Below are 20,670 nucleotides of genomic sequence, written 5' to 3' on the forward strand. Positions count from 1 at the left end.
TAAGTTTACTACATTTGCACTACGCAGTTTTCTCTGGAAAATTCTAGAGTGAAGCCCTAGAAGAGATTAACCTGTGGCAGATACCTAGTCTGAAAGATTTGTCTAATATTAAGTTATTTGTTTTTAGTTTACTTTAAAACAAACGTGTATGGATATATATATGTACAGAAAAAAGTAGTACTTCAGTCCTCGTGTGGGGTCAGTTCTTGGAATAAATTGCAAAGACTGCTGATTTCCTCAAGGGAGACTGGTTACAAAAAGACTGCTTTAGCAGTTTCAAAGTGGCTTTTTCTGCAGTGAATTGCCTGCTACTTGAAAGATCTCTTGCCATGGGATTCTCCTTCTCTTTATCAAGATGGCAGCAACATAGCAGTTAAGGGTTGAAAGCGTAATGGAGATCCATTGTAGCAAGACAATAGCGAAGGAGACAACAGCAGAAGTACTCTGGATGGTAATTTATTAGCCCTATATACTTTATCAAATAAATGCTACAGATACACTTGAAAAATGTCAAGGTATTCATCTTGCTTTGTTATTAGACCATTGCCATTCTTTCGTTTCAAGTTGCTAATTCCTTGTACGCTTAATGCCAATGTGCCTGTCCTATAAAAATTCATGGGAAAGATACTCTCTGCTGTGAGTTGCACGTTAAAAGTAGTTGCAGATTTCGGAGGACTGCCAAGCTGTTGGAATCTGTTTCCCTTTCTCTGCTATATGACTGTTATGCAAGGGGGGATGGGGGCACAGGACACCGCAGGACATTACCAGTTTATCCTTGCTTGCCTTTTGTCTCTTTGGGCTTTACTTTCTATTATACATCTAACTTCCGCTGTAAGGACTCTTTCTGCAGAAAGAGATGAGCTACCCAATCCACCACACCCCCCTAATAAAGGGAATGCAGAATAGACCTTGTACACTATCGATTAATTAGAACTACCTATTATGCTGTTTTTCTTCTGCACCTGAAACACTACAGTGCTTGCGGATAGGTGAGGCTGCAGTAGCTGCAGAAATCTGAAAGGCAACCACAAATGAAGCAAAAGCAGAGGAAGTGTTTATTATCCTGTTGGCGTGCCTCAATACCTTGACCAAGAGCTGTTTATTGCTGTGCTTATCTACACTCCCTTTCCTCCAAAAGGACACACCAAAGCATTCTGGAGAACTTTCTATGTTTGTTAAACATCATTGTTTCCTTCTCCACTGCTGGCTAGAGCTAGCAGTACAAGGTAACACTGAGGATACCTTCCCTCAGAGTGTTTTCCCCTCGGGCCACTCCTGGCATCCAGAAGCCTGTGGGATGGGAAGCACTGCTGCGGCTGCTGCTTGCTACGGCAACATTTCTCATTTGTCAAAAGCTCGCATTTGAATCTGAACTGGACAAAGGAGTGGTTTACATGTGCGAGTTCACTTCAGAGAAGAATTTACTGAACAGATAAAACTATACAGAAGCATTTTTGTAGGTCGCTTGGGTGATCCAGTTCACCATGCTCCAGCATACATAATCGCGGTGATGTTAAAGGTTTGCCTGTGAAAGGACCTTAGCACGTTTGTGGAAACACCTCTACTGCCAGCAGCTTGTCTGCAGCATGGTGAGCACAGCTGTTGTGCAGCAACAAGCATTCTGCCTGGCTATCAGTCCAGAGCTCTTCCATTTGCAAGCAATTTAAGAAAACTTGCTTCTGGTTTTCTTGTAAGATGCTGTATCAGTCCACGAGCAAGCACAATGCTATAAAAGTGATAAACAGGGCAGATTCTTAATTAATTTAGGCTCACAAGCAAGTGTGCTGTTTATTAAAAGTCTGACTCACCTTCAACATGTGGACATTTGAGAGAAAGTCCCAGGACGAATACCCACTCCCCTCTAGTCAGTAGGGGAAATCCCATTGACATATGTCTCGCACAAGTGCCGTAGCTGGATTCTGGGATTTGTTACTGTAGTCACACATGAGTAAGAAAAGCAATTATCTTAGGACAGTGTGAACCCCTAGTTTGCTAGTAGATAAAAACCACCTGGATTTGGGTTACACAACAGCGATTTTGTGTAGATGGTTTCCCCATTGAGGAGCTCTTGCACTGAACATAACTGCAACTCATTGCAGAATGATATATCACAAGGTTCAGGTGAAATTCTGTGAACCTTTCCCACATATGTCCAGTCTATATATATTAAAATTGCAGGTAATTAGGAATGGCATTGCTTAATTAACTTACCCAGAATGGGTTTACCATTGTTCTAATGTACATCTATTCCATGTTATCAACACTAATAAGCTTATTCTGCTGTAAACTGGCAGGAAAAGAGAGAACGACCACACTATGACCTGCTGGAGAGAGATTGCAAAGCATACCAGTCTGCCAAGGCTCTTACCTGAGCTGCATCTCTTCTGCCCTGATGTTTTCAAGGTGCATATTTTGAAGGGAATGCTTAAAATCTCTGTAGCTAACCAAGCACTGAAAGGATAGCTTGGCTTCCACTGCAAGAAGTCAAGATAGACTCATACCCCAGATGCAATTCATAAAATTTCACAGATAAAATGAGATATTATGTCTTCTTATCTATGCTTACCTGAGAGCTGATGTAGAGATCTTTCAAGGTTTTGCTCGAGTTCAATAGCCTGTGCCTCACACTTCACCTCAGTTATTAAGGGCTTGCAGTTACAAGATGAAAAAAATATCCTACAGCACTGTAAATTTGGCATTAATTATCTGAGGAAGATGTCCAAGAGCATAACTTTTAAGCCAAGAATATTTGTGTCCATTAGGAATGCTTCATGTTGCTGATTAGCACCTTGCATGAGAGATGTAGTAAAACACTGGAGCTTGTGTTATTGTGCAGTTCTGCAACATATGCATGATCGGTTTCTTTGCTTCAAGCTCCCCTAAGTAGGGAGTGATTCATCTCTAGGAGGCTAATTTCTTACAGCTGAGTGCATGTTTTTAATAAATAAACCCAAAAGTGAAGTGCCCTTTTGAACAGCCCTCATATCAGCAGGTAATATCAGTAATTTAGGAAACTCAAACCATTCACCATTCCACCCAATGTATTGTGATCAGTGCTGGATTTTTTTTAATACACCATAAGTTGTCTCTTTTGTTTTAATTAGGCCTAAAAACACCACTGAGAAATTTTAACCCCAGAATGCCAAAGACTGATTATTTGAAGGAGTAGTCAAAATACTGAATAAAAATATATTTTTGATTGATGGGTTTACAATGAGAACAAACAAAACATTTTCTACAGTAACACATGCTGAACCATCCTCTTCTGAATGAAGACGTGGGGAGAGGGCTTTGAAGAGGAAACAAGTCTCTAGAAATTTTCCCTTCCAGACAACTTTTCCCTTCCTCCATAAAAACAAGTGTTTCTCCTAACCTGCTGAAGACCTGCTGAGTATTTCAGCTTCCTGTGGCTGTCAGAATCTCTCTACCCTGATTTCATCTGTGTTATAACATGAACCTGTATAATCCTCTCACAATCGCTTTTATCTCCAAGCATGGCAGAAAGTGGGTGAAAACTATCTCAGGTTGCTGAGGATCCAGGTGACCTGTCCAGAAATGTTGGGGAACACATTGCCTTTGCTGCCAGCGTTGCTGGCATCCTTATTGCTAGGGATAGGACTTGCTCTCCTGGTGGATAATCTATCTCACCCACAAGTAGTGGGACCAAACTCAAGTGGTCTCCAGGAGATGAGTTTTCTTGTCATTGCTTCCTAGGATATAGGGATTGGAGTTCTGACTTCAAGGGCTACTGAATGGGGGAGAGATGAGAGTATGTGTACTGTAGAAAGTCTAATGATAGAGAAATAAGAAAAAGGAAAAAGCACATTTAAGCAACTACCCCTGCAGATCTTCTAATGAAACTGTTTTGTCATGAACAAAACACTTAGAAGTAACAATGAAAAGAATAGGCATTGTTTGAAGCTATTATTTAGAAATCATCTAAATTTTTAAAGGTTAATTAGTGTAATTTACCCATCTTGGTTGTTAAAAAGGGTTATACATGAACAATAAGCGTAAGAGTTCAATCAATTTTATTTCCACAGTTGATTCATCCACATCTGTTTAGCTTTTTATGACCATCTAATTGATTTGTAGAATTCTGTCCAGTACAGATGGGCTACTGTTCATGACTACTTTCATACCATTTATATTACTGTTGCTCTGATTTTTATTCAAGGCCAAACAGAGGGGAATATAAGAGTGTGATGTTCACCTAAACATAACAATGACATTAAATTTCTATTTGGCTCTGAGACAAGAATAGATTTGTGGAGACAATCCACTATGAATACAAATAAGTTGTTTATACATAAATATAATAAGAGTTCTTACTTAATTATGACCTATTTTACTGGTTCTACAATGTACTCTGTTATTATGAAGTTTTGTAGCAACAGCCAGGCTAAATCAATTGTCGCGAACTCATTCGGCTCAAAACTGGAATTATACCCCTACTAGCACTTGTGAGAGAATAAAAGCTATGCCTCTGTAGCCTGTTCTATGATAATTCTAGTAAGTCTATATGTAGTTTTCCTCATACAGCTGTACATGCATATGCTACATTATTTTATACACAGTTTATACACACAGATATTTGCATTTGTGGGGACTGTCCCACTTCCCTTTGAGTCGTCAAAATGAACAGAAGCTGGCTAGATGTTTTCTGCCAAGGCATCTCTTCTCTTGCTGTGAAAACACATAGCATGAGCAAGTCTTCACCAAGCACTGGCCTGTAAAGCTAGCTCTTGCTCTGTCTTGTTTCTGAGTCTTCTGGGTCTTTAGACAGAACAATTGTTATCGACCCAGACCTTGAATCACTGATAATTACCCAGTAGTCCCACCTCTGGGTGGGACTCCTACATGGTTGGAGCTGCATGCATGTAACCTGTATGTATAATAGCAAGAAGCGAGATGTATGCAGAGTTAGTGCAGTAATGAGAGGTACACTTTCATGCCAACAATATTGTACACATCATACTGTAGCTTAAGCTACAGCTGCTTTGTTTGACCACCACACAGGGAATTCATTTTGTGATCAGTCACAACCGCTGCCACAAATAACTCCAAAGAAAACCAGCAGGGAGTTTTACTAACCAGATGCTTCGCTAGCCAAGAGGTTATGTAGTATCAAACAATGTGAGAGGAGAGCAGAAAGAGCCTTCTCTTAAATACAGACTAAACTACTGTTGTGGGAAGGCAACAGATGACACAGCTAAGCAGATTCTACTGCCTGTAACTTCAGTTACAGGGTGCAACAAGGAGCCTCACGCTTGCTTATCTATCACAGAAGAGAGCCAAGTATAGGGAGGAGGAAATCTCTGCTGGTCCATTGCAATACCTCACGACAAAAACCTTTCTTACATAGTGGAGATGAGAGAGATTCTCATTCAGAGCGAATTCTTCATTATTACATGTCCCAAAGAGCAAAGGAGGAAAAACACTGCCAAATGGAGGTGTTCTGGAGTATTTAAAAATCAATATGTTAAAAGCTGCTGAGGTTAATTGCTTCTTACCCATGGAGAAACAATACTGATAGACCCTCCAGCACAGGCTGAAGGAAGCATTGGTTCATCTCTGCTTTGGTTTTACAACAATAACACATCTCAAACAACAAACTGTTCTGGCCTGTGAATTCCACTTTAATACAGTACAATAGCATTTGTCTATATGGACTTGTCTTTTAGCTGTGCCAGAGTGTTTCACTGAGTGCCCCTAATGCCCCTAATGCAATTACAAGGCAAGCAAGCAACAGAGAATGAGAAAAATAGGTATAGCAAAGGTGAAAAGCTATTTCAAATACAATTTGAAACAAGACAGAGTCAACAACAGACAAAATAAGGTTGTTCCATGTGGTGGAGCTGCAGAAGAGGAGACACTTACCCAGCATGGATAGCTGTGAGGGTAAAGAAGAGACCAGGGTGATACAAGATGGGCCAAAGGAGAGTGTCAGAGATTGACCTTGCAGGATGCTACACAGAAGGGTTGTTAGCACAGAGGACATGAAAACAAAGAAAACCAGTTTGACAGGAGAGGAAGGAACCGATTCTGGTTACAAGACTCTGGCAGGCTGCTGCTGCTGAGGGTTACACAGACACCAAGAAGTCTAAAGGGTATCAGGTCATTAACTGCATAGAGGAAAGCTGTTTCTGTGCAGAAGAAAACCAGATTATTAGTCCCTCATAACATGTCAGTGCAAAAGGTATTTCTGACTCCTAGCGACGCAGAGCCCCGGGATTCTGCCTGCAATGGTTATGGGCTTCAGGAACCAGTTTTCTCTCAATACCAATGCTGCGTCTTACAACCAAGGTATAGGGCTCTTGGAAAATTACCTAAGGAAGGAATTGGCTTCACAATCTAGTTTTTAAGGGGATTGTTGTACTCATTCTTGTAATTCCACAAATTTGATTAATTTCAAAATATTTGTTACATACTTCCAGTTCGTCAGTCACCCAGAGACTGCTGTGTGACAACAGTGAGTTTTGCCTGCTTGTGTCCTTCTGAGGGAACAGATTTACTACAGCAAGAGTTAGAAAAAGAGGTTTACCAGGTGCTAATCACCAAGAATGTAGCATACCTTAATGGCAAGAAGGAAACTCTGGCATTCTTCCACAGTCCAACAGTCCTCACCATATCCCAGCATATTCTCTATGACTGCAGCTGCTTTGATTTATTTTAGTCACTCCCATTCTTGACAATTTAGCTATGCAATGGCTGCTGCCTTCCTGCCTGCTCTCCCTTGCTCAGATTACTGCACTCATCCTCCCTTTTTCTGCAGTGCTTTTGGTGATCTTCTCATTATTCAGTGCTCGGAACATGTGAAAAGCCCTCTGGGATACGGGAAGTTCTTGGACTGCTGCCAGTCAGCCTATCTATAGCGGTGACATGTGGGTCTCCGTTTCACAGCAAGGCACCTTGGCTTCATGTGGGGTTCTGTAGTTGACCAGAAGTCAGCCAAGCTTTGAAACACAAAAGGGAGTAGAAACACAGAAAAATAAAGAACTCAATTAGACTAAATATAAACTTCTATGCTCTGTGAGAGAGGATGTTCTCATGGTTACAGATCTCTGTTGAGATTTAGCATGGATTGGCGCAGTGCCTGGCACATCCACCATTTGCTGGTGAAGCTCCGTGCAAATTGTTCAGTCTTTCCATGCTTTATCCCTCAGCTCCCTGTAGGTAAATAAGGATCATAAAGACTGGCGGTCTCACAAGGTTGCTGTCATGATACATCAAGAACTGTTCAATATGTGTTTGGCTCCGTCTGCACTTAAAATGGTGCTACCACATGTATCCGGAGCAAGAAGAAGCAGATTTTCTAGTAGGATTTTGTTTTAATAATGCTACAAAATAAAGATGCCAGACTTATACTGTATTTTGCCACAAGACTTCGGATAAACTGATTCTGCAGCCAAATCCAAACAAACACAGTTTTACAGCCAAAGAAGTTCAGGCAGAGCTAATGCCACAGGCAGTTTGACCGTGAGATGTTGTCATGAGCTCCTTGAACCCTCGTGGCGTTTTTGCCAGGCTCTGCTCTCCCCAGGGGTCCCTGCCAAGGGGAAGCTGTTCTCTGCTTGTCATGGGCTCCTGGGCCCCCTCAGCCCATGGCAGATGCTTTTCGCTGGGCGGTGCTGCCCGTCATCCAGGTGAGCCCAGACACGGGAGCAAGCCTTCAAATGGGAAACCCTTCCACGCAGCACAGCAAAACTTTTCTTCTAATTTGAACCTGTCTATGTGGCTGTTTAAGAATGTCTAGTTATTTTGTTCCTTTTTCCCCCCACTCCCCCAGGAGAATCAGTAAAAAAAATTTAAAACCCTCATTCCTTTAGGAAGACATCATTTCTGAAAGCATTTCTTTAATGGAAAATGAATTACTGCCCAGTCGAAAAACACTAGTTATAACATCCTCTCATCTTAATACTTAGATGACTCAAAAAAACAAAAACGAAACAAAAAATCATATGTATGCTGTTTCTGTCTGTGTTTATTTCACTGCAATAATGTTTTCAAATTGAAAGGAATGAAGGGGTGCGGGAAGTATTGAAAAGTCATGAATCAATTTCAATCAATTTTAATTCCAGTATAAGAGGAAGTAATGCCACTTGTTGAAAACAAAGCAATCATTTCTGACAGCTAAATTTGCAAGAGACTTATTGCTGTCTGGAGAGAGGTAAAGCTGGATGCTTCCCTGCTTCTACCTCTGCATTAATTGATTTTCAGTGCTGTTTGATTTATTCTAGTGAAGTTTCTCTGTGTCCTGTGACTCCTGATTTTCTTCCCTTAAATCAGCACTACCACACAAACTTCTTTTTTCCCCCAGAGTTTTAACTTGAAACTTGGACTTGGGTTTGCAAAAATATATGCAGATGTTTTGTGTAAGTACTTTTCTTTATGAAAGATATCTTGATTTAAAACAGTTCTTAGGGAAAACTGGAATGACTGTAAGGCTAGAAAAACAAATGGAAAAAAGGATAAGATTAGAAAGATCATCAAGTCCTACTTTTGTGTCATTTTATTATTTTTTTTACAAGCTGACTTTTCTGGCCTGTGTGTACTTTGTGGTTTAAATAAGCCAAAATCCTCTTACAACACATAATCATCATTTAGCACCCAACAATCATTTGGTTGGTGTCTGCCTAAACGTTTTACTAACTGATTCTGTCTGAAATCTGTGAAGGTTATAGATTTTGCATTCATGTATTAAAAAGTCGAATAATTTTACTTTTCCTACTACCAAAAAAAAAAAAAGGGAAGAAAAAAAAAAAGCGCGGGATTCTCCTCCTTTGGAGGAACAACACGAGGACTCACAGCCCTCCGTGAAGGTTTGCAAGGAAAACACCCCGGTGGGTTCAGGAGCCTGGAAGAGGAGACCTATAGTGAAGGAGTTTGCCCAAGTATCTTTGGGGTCTCAGCAGCAGGTCTTGACTTTCAGCCTTTTGTTCGTTTATAAACTGGTTACTCCACATACAATGGGCTCAGGTAAACCATGAAACAAACATCCAGAGGGCAAACACCAAACATTGGCTTCATTCAATAATGTATTCAGCACTGTTTTTTCGTTACTGATTTCAAGTTTTTGAAATGAAGGGGAAAACATCACCACCTAGCAGAGCTGCCACCTTCCGAAAAGGCAAGACTGTTCCTGTACCTGAAGGTTGTTTTCTCCTGTACCACACGGTTGCCTTTGGCAGCAGCAGGACTTGAAGGACACGCATCTCCTTGTGCAAGTGCTTAAATTGTTACCAGCAGTGATCAAAATATCTTTTTTACTGTTGTAAGTAATCCTGAACATTATGTTTTAAAACTAGCATACATTAATCTTCTGTTTATATCTGCAACATAACTTTCTATAAGACAATTTGAAGGAAGTAATGTTTTGCACCAAATATTGAATGCCGAAATTAAGAGGTTAACAGGGTCTAATTTTACTCTAACAGGTTAACAAGGCTGTAGTTTCAAACCTCCATACCACACACCAGGACTGCCTATGAACACAGAACTCATCCACACCCTCAGCTCTCATGGGTGTTGAAAAATCTCCAAGAAAATATCAGTGGGAAAGCCTGAAAGTTTTGAATTTGCCTGGAGACGTCAAAAAAGGGGAGGAAAAAAGCTTTGCGTAGTACATTCGAAATGCACAATAGCAGAAGAGGGGTTGACTTGGAGAATAAAATGTTTTAAAAATAAATTCAGTTACTATACTTGAAAGGTTAGATACCATTTTAGCTCTGCTTTTTCTACAAAACGTGTTATACGCATTCATAGACATGAGGGAAAAAACCTTGGTCTGTGCCTCTGTGCCCATTACTTATGCGAGTAATTCCTTGCAGCACAGTGCAGGCGGCTGTAAAGGCTCCTTGCATCATTAAAGAGTCATAGGACAGGGCCCATCTTTTGTTGTGTATGTTGAGACTGAGATCACTGTAACGAGGAACTTTCACAACTTTTAAAATACTGAGAAACAAGTATTTCATCTTAGATTTTGCCCCTGACGTCCATCATTACCGGTTAACTAACGGTTCCCTCCCAAGAGAGCCCACAATGCAGAAGTATATTTTCAGACATTCAAGAGCCTGTCAACGTGACACCCAGTCTTCCAGGCAAATTCATTAGGCCAGAATTAAATACTTACTGTGGAGGAAAATATAGGAAGAGAAACTTCAGCCTTTGTCACCCATACTTTTGTTAACCTAGACTTTGCCAGATTTGCAGCATGTCACAACCGGTGCTTGCGGGGGCCATTGGGGCACCAGGAATGCATTCGCTTTGTGAAGAAGTAGTTTCCGCTTGCATGTGACAAAGCAGCTAGCTGGCTAGTCAGCCTCAGTCAGTGTCTATTTATGGCAAAATGTCAAAAAAGAATGTCCTGCATTTGTGGCTCAACAATAATGAACATGGCTAAATCTGAAAATGAACAAAGGGAAGTGAACAGCTTTTTAAATCCTGAAGAACATGCGATTCTTGGTGTCCTTTTTGTTCCGATTGTTTGGGCTGAAGGCTGTGAAAGGACCACCTGTTGGGCTGCCATTTTGAGATTGTGTTAAATGCAGTGATTGCATGAAAGAACACTTTCCAAAATAACCTAGTATTATTATTCACTTATTTTATAGTAAATCTGCATTCAAAACCTGCAGGAAAGTATAAGGCTTTTTTTTTTTTTTCCAAGTGAAATTTAAAGCTGTAAGTTCTCTATAAATGTGCTTACTGGGATGCATGATTTTATAGTGACAATCACGATACTTTAAAACGAGCTCAATTAAACCTTTGATGCAGCAATAAGTTCCACTGTAATAGAAAGCCAACCATTTGAAGTAATAAATATAAGATGAAGGAGAAATTAATTTATACAGGACTCAGTATCTCTGAGGATTAAATTAGCAAGGACTAATTACACACAATGTAACTTAAATATTTATTTTACTTCTGGAACCAACTTGAAATTTTTAGTGATGTAAATTATTTTTAATGTCTACAAGAATGTCCTTGGACATAATGTGCTTTTCCTCAAAAGACTGCATTGAATTGTGTAATGATTTTACTGAGTTTTGAGAAACTTTACTGTAAACCAGCATGAATATTTCATTTAAAAATATGAAAGCTGTATTAATTTTTTAAAGTTTGTTGTTTTGTTTTGTTTTCTTTTTTTGAAGGATGCTATATACAGTCGAGTGATAACGATTATTTATAAAATAAAATCAGCAGAAATGTTGCCCATATTAAAAAAGACAAACTAATTTGTGTTTTATATACATCAAATCATCCAGCTGTTAGAAGTTGAGATAGATTAATCCATTTGCACAGTTTAATATATTTTGATATAATACATAAACCCTTCCACCTGATTCCAATAAACATGCCCATATTAACAAAGCAAATACTTTCCCTGAGTGTTAAATAACCTGTGTTTACAGCCAACATTAATAATACTTGAAATTAATGCTGGAAATATGTTTTCCAAATTATGTTTTCTTTTAACATACAATATTAGTTATGAAGTTATTTACATAATATTCCATATATTACCTTATTTTTTCTTGAATATAGATGCCTGTATAAGCTTATTGACACAGGTTTGTTATTTACCAGGTTGAGCAATGAGCCCTCTCTGTGTGCATCTGAACTTACACTCTCACCCCATGCTACACAACACACATTTCCAAAAACTTTGTATGAATTTCAGCTGGGAAAGGACTTCACCATTGGAGCTGGGTAACACAATTAATTGGAGGGACAGCGGAAAGGGAACTCTACATGAATAGCTGGATATACTTCCAGCTGCTTTCACCAGTTTCAATCACAAAAGTTACGGCTAAAACTCAGGAGTTAAATCTCTCGGGTTTTGTGTATTTTTTATCCTCAGAGAAGTAAAGGCAGTTGCATAAATATATTGGTATAAAAAAGAGAGAGCTTATTTCCTAGCAACTCCCTGTATATTTCATACTAGCAGAAATGTAGTTTAATATATCACTACCATTATTTTTTAAAGTTAAAATGTGATTTTAAATATATCGTGGCGGGTTAAAGTGATTCTTAGAAAATAATGGTTTTGTTGGTGAAACAAAATTGCTAGCCAAGCAGATTTTTACATGTGAATTGAACTATGTTTCCTACATTAGAGAAGAATGAGTTTTTATGTGACTATCAGTTCAGAGGGGGAAAAAGGTGAAGTGGAACAGTGTACAATGCACAAGTATAAATTAATGCCTGGGTTTATTGTTCACTGTGCCATAAAGAGCATGTACTACACACAGCTATTCTATTAGGGAATTACGGAAAGTGAGGCTAGTGAGCAAAAATGACTTATATCTGAATAAAAATATATATCTTTGGGAGAAATACAATATGTTTGGAAACCTGAGGGTTAATGAGAGGTAAGCTGCTGAAGGGAGAAGAGGAGATAAGGGAAATAACAGAAGCTGAATAGATGAAAGAAGTGATTCAGTGGGAAGCATTGTTGATCACAGCTAGGTGTCAGAAACAAACTAGAAAAATGGGAACTGCTTTAACATTGGCAGGAAAATAATATTTAAAAAAAGAACTTCTACTATATACTAAAAAGAAAAAGAAAATAAGAAATAATAAAAGGCTTTCAGGCTTTCTTTGGGACATGTTAATGAAAAATAATGCAAGTAAGCAAGAAAGAAAATGCTGAAATGGAAACCTCTCTGAAGGTATCTTGGGGAGAGGGGCTCATTGTCCCATCCTTTTCACATCAAGAATTTAATTTTGCATTCTTTTTGTCTGTCTTGAGGTATACTTGCAGTTATTCTACACTGGTTACTTTTTCTTTCTTTTCATCCACTTAAGTAGTTAGTCTACACTGGTGGAGAGACAGTCAGAATGGGAGAAATCTAGCCATGAATTAAATAATCCAACTGCCCCTTGCCAATGTGATTTTTGCCTAAAGTTTGAACTGTACTCAAAGGAAGAGCAGGATCCTTTTTTCCCAGATACTAGAGGGAACTGCAGTTCTTCTATTTCCCTCATTTTCCATTCCTGTTTTTAACCTCTGTTTTTACAGAGAAATTATCTCTATCTGGAGCATCCAGATTTCATTATGCTTCTGCTACATGGGATGCAGATACACCTTACAGAACATGATTACCTCTTTACCTGTCTTTCGCTTTGGGCAACTTGAAAAAAAATTATATTTTCCCTCTGGAAAGACCCAGGCTAAAATGTTACTAGCAGAACATTAAAAGCTCCAAAATGCTATTTGCTTTTTAGTGCCAGGGACATTCCGGTTCCTGTGTATTCTGTTTACACCCATCCCCCATGAATTCCTAAGACAGTTTCTCTTATATTAAGCTTCCTTCTGGTGCCCATAGCAACACCATCTAGTACTGAAATGTTCCTGCAGAATTTGCAGGAGTCCTTTCAAAACAAGATGCTGATTCTGCAGTTATTGCACATCAAGCCACTTGTGTTGGGTTCATAGTCTGAGCCCTTGGTTGCAAGTCGAAGGAAATTCAGCTGACCACCAACAGTCCTCATCATTGTTAGGGATGAAACATGTTAGGTATGTTCTGGTTTGTTTGAATTTTCTTCCCAAAAGAACAGCCAACTTGTTTATTTTTTGTAGTTTACTCAACTGTGTTAAGAAATAGCAGAAGGCGGCAGGCTTTGGAGATTCTACTGTTTTATTTTAATTTCTCCATCTGCAAATCGGCCTCTGCCCTCTGCTAGGTGGCTCGGGATCCACTTTCTGATCTTGAGGGCAATGGTCCCTAGGGTGAGAAAGTACATTTGGCTAAAAAACAAATCAGGTTAAGTTCATGAGAAGTCCCAACGGCTGCCTCCTGCAGTCCAGCTTTCACCAGAGCTTGTGTACTGGGAGCCCAGGTCTCTTGGGATGCCTGGTAAGGGTCAGAGCTGCCTGCATTGAGCTGGACCTCAGCAGGCGCTGCAGATGCACGTGGTGGGGTGAAAGGGAAGGGCTCATGTCATTGCCACTGTTCCTTGTCTCCCTGTGTGACTTGGGATTGAGGAGGTTCAAAACCAGCTGTGGGAGCCAGTTTGCCTCCGTGCCTCTCCCCTGCACACTGGAGATGCCAGCGGATCTCCAGGGGAGTGGAAGCGGCTGAGGAGCTACCTCAAGGCATTCTTGGAGTCTCTTAGCCCCCCATTCCAGATCTTCAGGCTGAAAAGGAAAAATGCTGCTTCCAAGCACCAGAATCGTGCCCAGTTATTTATATGATTTTGGCTAAAAAAAGGAAAGAATGAGAGTAGTGATTGACACTACACACTTTGTTCATTCATTTTGAGCATGGTATTTCATTTAAATTCTGTGTTGTGCCACGCTGCATGCTAGGAAATGTACCCTAGGATATTTATAAAGCTATAAAAGTTCAGTAAATGGAGACTTCCCTGCAGGACTCAGCTATTAAATCTTTGCTGGAAAGTGGGAGCCACGTCCATTAAAAAAATCATATTCTGGTGAGACTAATCACATCTTTGTACTACTAAAGTATGCTTGAATTCAGATGTTAATCACATAAATATTTGGCAGTTATACATCGTGTAGAACAAACGCCATGATTTGGCAGAGTTAAATAACCCCTTATCACTGAAGTTATCTTGAGAACATGGAAATATTTGGGACATGTGTTCAGGATGAAGCCAGAACATTTGCCATGGTGAGGCAAGAAGAATTCCTTCCCTCGCCATCATTCAGCAAGGGAAAAATTCACCCGCAGTGCAGCTGCAGCCACCCTCTGCAGCGGCCCCCGGCCCAGGGAGCAGCCAGCAGCACCCCTAGATGGAACTGGATGGTGCCAGTGGATATAACATAGGCATAAGGTTTGGGTCTTTGAACAGAAAACGTGCAAAGGATGGAAAGACCCCATCCAGCCCCACCGGTGCTCTGAACGATGGTTTGCATCGTGATGGCAAGGAGTCAGATTCAGGTGCGCAGGAACAGAACACCAAGAGCTGGGAAAAGGGAAAACTTGGAACTCCTCTGGAGGAGATGACTCACAAATCATCCTCCTGTTCCCCAAAAGATGTAAAGCTGTGCAAATGGTGGTGTCCTGAGGTGCAGCACGAGCTCATTTCTTCCTTGCAACTAGCACGTGTTGTGAACAGTTTCTTCATAACTAACATTTTAAGTTTAATTCTAAATGTACATCTTTTTTAAAGAAAGAAAAAGATCTTTATGAGTCAAATACTCTTTTCCACTTGTCAGGAGATGAGAGTGACTCTTAACATTACTATTGGACTACCGTATTTTTATCTGATGTCATTCTCTCTACCTAGCCTCAAATCCCCCATTACTGACAGTTAACTCCTTACTTGGTCAAGCAAAATCAAGATACCAGAAAATTTCTTTTGTTTCAGGGATTGCAACGTGGTGAGCATATCTCACCCATGGGACAATTTCTTCCACCCTCCTGGGAATACTGCTTGGGCAGGGCAAAGCAAAATTGGGGGAATATAATGTGTGCCGCAGGAATGGAGGATTGCACAGGGGAAGGGAAGGAGGAATTTGCAGCCCAGCTTGGATCTGGCAGGATTTCTTTAATCATTTGATCAAGAAATGCTGCATTAACATTACTGTACTGAACCAGCTCAGAGCACCAGGTTGGAATTAGAAGTTGTGTCCAAACATAACGAATTTGGTGATCCCAGCTGGCACAGACAGGTCATGATAGGGGTTGTAAACAGTACAGATCAAAAAATCTGGGTCAATGCGTTTTTTTATGAACATAAGGGCTAGAAAAATCATTTTTACAATGCATTTATGCCGAGTCTCAGGATTTCATCCTGGTGCTGGTTTTGTTTGTTTGATTGTTTGTTTGTTCATTTGGTTTGGTTTGGTTTGGTTTTTTTTGTATTTTCCTTTACACCTCATTATTAGGAAGTATTTCTTTTACGGAAAGGAGTCCTGATGCTACATAAACCTTCAAGGAGAAAAAAACATTTTTATTGTCATGGGTTTTACGTAGGAACTGCAATCTGAAAGAATTGTTTATCCTCCATTTCTTAAGAAAACTCTTCTTGTGAAGATATATTAATCTCGCAAAGCTAACGAATCAGCCAGTTCACACCAGACAGCTTCTTCTTTGTATTTAAGATTCTGTGGTTTGCTATTTAGATCTCAGAATAGTCCAAGATATGGGGCCTGATTCATCACTGCATTAATTTTGGTTTATGCTTATATAAAGCTGTTGCTTTTGTGTTAATTTAAATTAGTATAAAAACTTCTCAAAACACATGCTACCTCTTTCCAAATGTCTAGAAAGTCCCTGGCAAAACTCAGAATGAAATTTTTCTCAAGATAATTTTTAACAATGATAATAAATCGCATCCCAACTTCTGTGCATGTGAATGCAACCCATACTTAATCAAAACAAAAAAATACCAAGTGCAAGAAAGATTTAATTCAAGAGCAAAACTGCATAAGTCAGGACTGTAAGGTTGCTCTCAATGCTAATTCTTGTCCCAGTTCTTAATGCAGACTGGTAGTCCGTGTTTATTGCAATGGAGCTCCTAGCACCCCTTGCGAAAAACTGTTTTACTACCTGTAGGTGCTACTGAGAGAAAATCTGGGCTTTTGCCCAGCTATCATTCCTTTTAAAAAATTCTCTCTGCTAATAGTTGGAATCAATATTTACCAAGTAAAGAAATGCCATTCCTTGTCTGAACACTCTGTATGCTTGTCCCCAGCTATAACACATCCCTTTGTTATCACTTTGCTGTGCTAAACAAATGTAGGTCCTTTTCTTAAAATAATGAAAGATCAGAATTGTTGATAGTATAAGTTATTTTCATAAGTAAAGCAATAATCAGCTATCTGATATACAAGTTTTGAGAATGAAGCGTAGTTAATTTAATATGAATGATGAGTTTCACCCGCTGAAACTATAAATGCTAGGGAGATTAGTTGCTTTTAATCCCATTTAACTAAAGCTCCCCATTTCATTCTTCTGATCTTTCCTCATAAACAAATCCTTCCAACTTCTCAGTCATGTTTTCTATCCTCCTTGGAATTCCTCTCTATTTGTCTACATATTTTGAGCATAAAGAGAGGCCCAGGGTGAATGCTGGATTCTAGGAGGGAGTCCGTCAGCATTGTGCTAAATCCGTAATTAAAAAGGGTTAAAGTTAATATATTTTAGCTACAACAGCGAATCCACTTGGTCACACATGACAACAGAAGTATTTATAATTATAATGATTGTCTTACCTCTCACATGGTCAGACTTAGAGTGTTTAATCTGTACAGATTTGTTTTCTGTAACGAAGACATTAAGGACATTTCCAAGGTAGTGCAAAATTCAGCTTGAATTGGGGAAACAGAATTATTTTTAAAGGATTTCAAAAATCTTATGCCCTGGGGATTTTGATCTGCAAATAAGGATCTCTCCTCCGCCTTCACTTCAACACAGATCTTTCTGTCTGGGTGCAGCAGGACCTGTACCTTACAGCAGTAACCTCCGTGCGCAGGCACACAGGACGAGGCACAGTAGGAACAGCAGCTGCAAATAACATTTTTGAAACATTTTTGTGCACTTTTACTGAAATGCTTAAATAAGACCATGGAGATGAGGAAAACCTGCGTGTTCATTCCATCAAACATTAACTGAATGCAAACAGAGTTTGCCAATGTAAATTTTAATATTTAAATGCCCCCAAACTAAGCCAAAAAATTGGCTGCATACAGAAACTCCAAAGCTGTTGACTGCAGGGGTGTAGTATTAGACTCTGAGACATCATAGATTATGATTATATAACTGTAATCTCTTTGTTTTATTACCTGTCAGACACAGGGTTCAGAAAGTTTGGGGTATTTTATTTGGTTGGGGGCGAGGGGGTTGGTTGTGTGGTGTTTTTTGGTGGTGGTGGTTTTTGTTTGTGTTTGGGGTTTTTTTGCTTTGTTGGTTGGTTTGTTGGTTTTGTTTTTTTTTTTTTTTTTTTAGGCAGTCATGCTATGGAATTAATCCAAACTAGCTAACTTTTGAAAATAAATTTTGTTCTCTCCAAAGACTAATTTAGCGCTACGAAGCACATATGCATGTGTACCTTACCCCCCCACACACCTGCACAAGTACACACACGCACACATTTACATGAGTAGATTAACTGCATCTAAAAATCAATTACTTATCTGTATGCACACGTGTTATTAAAATTTGTGAAGACTACGCATAGATTTAACTACAGGTTCTGCTTACATTCCTAAAAATTTGAATCAAAGTACGGTTCTGGTGCTCTTCATCCCTCTACTATTTACCTACACACCATGCGCATGTGACGTTCATTTGTATACGGTATATACAGGTGTCAGGATGAAGATTCATATAGATACATCTATCTATGTGTCTGTATGTGACCATCATGCATTATTTATAAAATGAGTTTATAACATATACAAACAATAATTATTCTAAACATGCAATTATATATCATATTTGTTTGTCTATATAGGTTTTTTTTGTCCTCCTTAATGAAAAACTTGAACTGCAAGCAGCCATGTCAGAACTCAGATGGTTAACATTCACTTCTTGCTGTTTTATTGCATATTACTGTGCGCTCCTGAGCAGCAGGAGCAGATTCAGGCAATTACAATCAAGTCAGGGCACACGCCGTGGCTGAGCAACACGATCATGATGAGGATACTGATGAGGCACTTATCGAAAACCCCACATCATCCACACTCATCAGCCACAACATGTCACCCCAAATGAGGCATCAGCTGCCTTCAAATGGCTCATTGCACACTGTTTACAGCTTTCTTTGGACCCACTTTTGATTTTGCGGTCAGGACTTAGTTCAAACAGCAGCTGACTGGCACTGGCAAGCCTGGGGATTCAGCAGAGCCGACTTCCCAGGAGTCAGGAGTGTTTTGACACGGGGTCTGACTGACAGAGAGAAAAGGTCCTGGCTCAGGCCCCTCCAAACATCCGTCCCTCTGGGTGAAGGGGGTGAGTTATTCCAGAAATGTCTGAAATCAGGTGAGGAGAGGCAGTGAGAGAGAGGGGGAAAGCAAACAAACAAACAATCCCACAGCACTTTTTTTTTTTTTCTTCTTTTTTTATGAACAAGTGGCCAGCAACAGGAATTCAGGCAGAAACAGATACCAAACTTTTCTGGGTCCCCTTGAGCCACATTGACAGTGTAAAAGGGTCCTTAAAGTGGAGACCCAAGTCATGGATTCTCTATTCAAAACTGTCTTTGTGTGCGAATTGCACTAAGCTGGGCCGAAAACTTTTCCTGATTTGCAAACCTTTCCCTGTTACTGGGATTCAGGAAGACCTTTCTTTCTTATGTAGTCATTTCTGCAAAAAGCAAGCAAACAAGAAAGAAAGAGCAAGGAAGGGTGAGAATCCATGGGTGATTCCTGGGGATCAGCCCTCTGCTTGAGAGAGGATCAGGGGTGACCCAAAAGGAACATCTTCAAGACAGAGACACTGAGACTCCCTCCAGCCCAGCTGGTGGGCATGTGAACAAGGGGTTTAGAGACTCACTGAAGTAGGAAAGCCCATGTCCAGACCCTTGCCTAAATCAAGTGGAGTGAGAGCTCTGAGCTGGATATTGGTTCTTCCTGCAGAGCATCCCCCTGGGCTGAGATGCTTTCTCCTGCCACCACTGCCTAGAAGCAGATATTTCCACAGCACGTATTAAAACTAATTTGTTTTGACAAATAGAGATTTTTCTGATGAGAAAGTGCTACGTCATGGAGTCCCTGACACTCTGCCAAAGAGAGGTGAAAGGACCGTAGGGTAAATAAAAATCTAGTCCTTGAACTTCAGATGTAAACTGATGAAAAAGTATACTAATCGGTTATTGTCAATTTGTGTCGGTTTATGTGAGAGACTGGAAAAAATGAATTTATTTTACTTTGCCACTCTTCCTCTCCTATCTCATAGTATCTTATGAAATTAATATATTAATTTACAACAATGGTGAATGTCAAAGGTCCCAGATAATTGTCTTCTATACCAATTCAAAATCTTATTTTGCAAATAGACAAGCTTATGAAATGAAAGCTGAAGTTATTCAGCCAATGTTATAAGGCCAGCTCAGGCCCACAAAGTAAATCATTAGACAACACTCCCTCTTCTGATTGTTCAAGATGTAGGTATATATATATATATAGTTTAGAGTTACTGTCTGCAGCCTGTCTGCCTCAATAGCTCTCAAATTCTAGAACGCAGCACACTCCCTCCAGATGCCAAATTGTAACAGCATATTGCATCATGAAAACATTTGAAGCAAAACCAGAGGATGCATACAGGTTTTCCTACATCTCTACATATATCTCAGAGGTTTTTTTCCTCAGTGCTTTGATTTCTAACCTGAGTTGCACAATGCTTTTTCTCTTAGGGACAGATTCTCCCTGCTGCTAACTAAGATTTTATTTAATGTTAAATAGTTGAAAAATATTTTCCAAAAAGGCAAAATAGATGGTCTCAGGAGAGACAGAAATTAATTTGTACAATCCATTTATTAGTCTTATTTACTAAAAGCTATTTTTTCTTTCCCAGGGATAGCAAACATTCTACACAAACCTTAAACCCGTTAATTTCCTCAGAATAGCTTAAATTTGTTGTTGGGACTCCTATCACGCTATCTTCTCTGTGGTGCCCAGCAATATAAGCAGGGGGAGGAGGTAAGGAGCGTGCATGCATTAGGATGGCACAGCATAAAATCCCTCAAAACTGCTTGGCC

This window comes from Caloenas nicobarica, chromosome 5, assembly GCF_036013445.1.
Source record: "Caloenas nicobarica isolate bCalNic1 chromosome 5, bCalNic1.hap1, whole genome shotgun sequence".
Taxonomy (NCBI): Eukaryota; Metazoa; Chordata; class Aves; order Columbiformes; family Columbidae; genus Caloenas; species Caloenas nicobarica.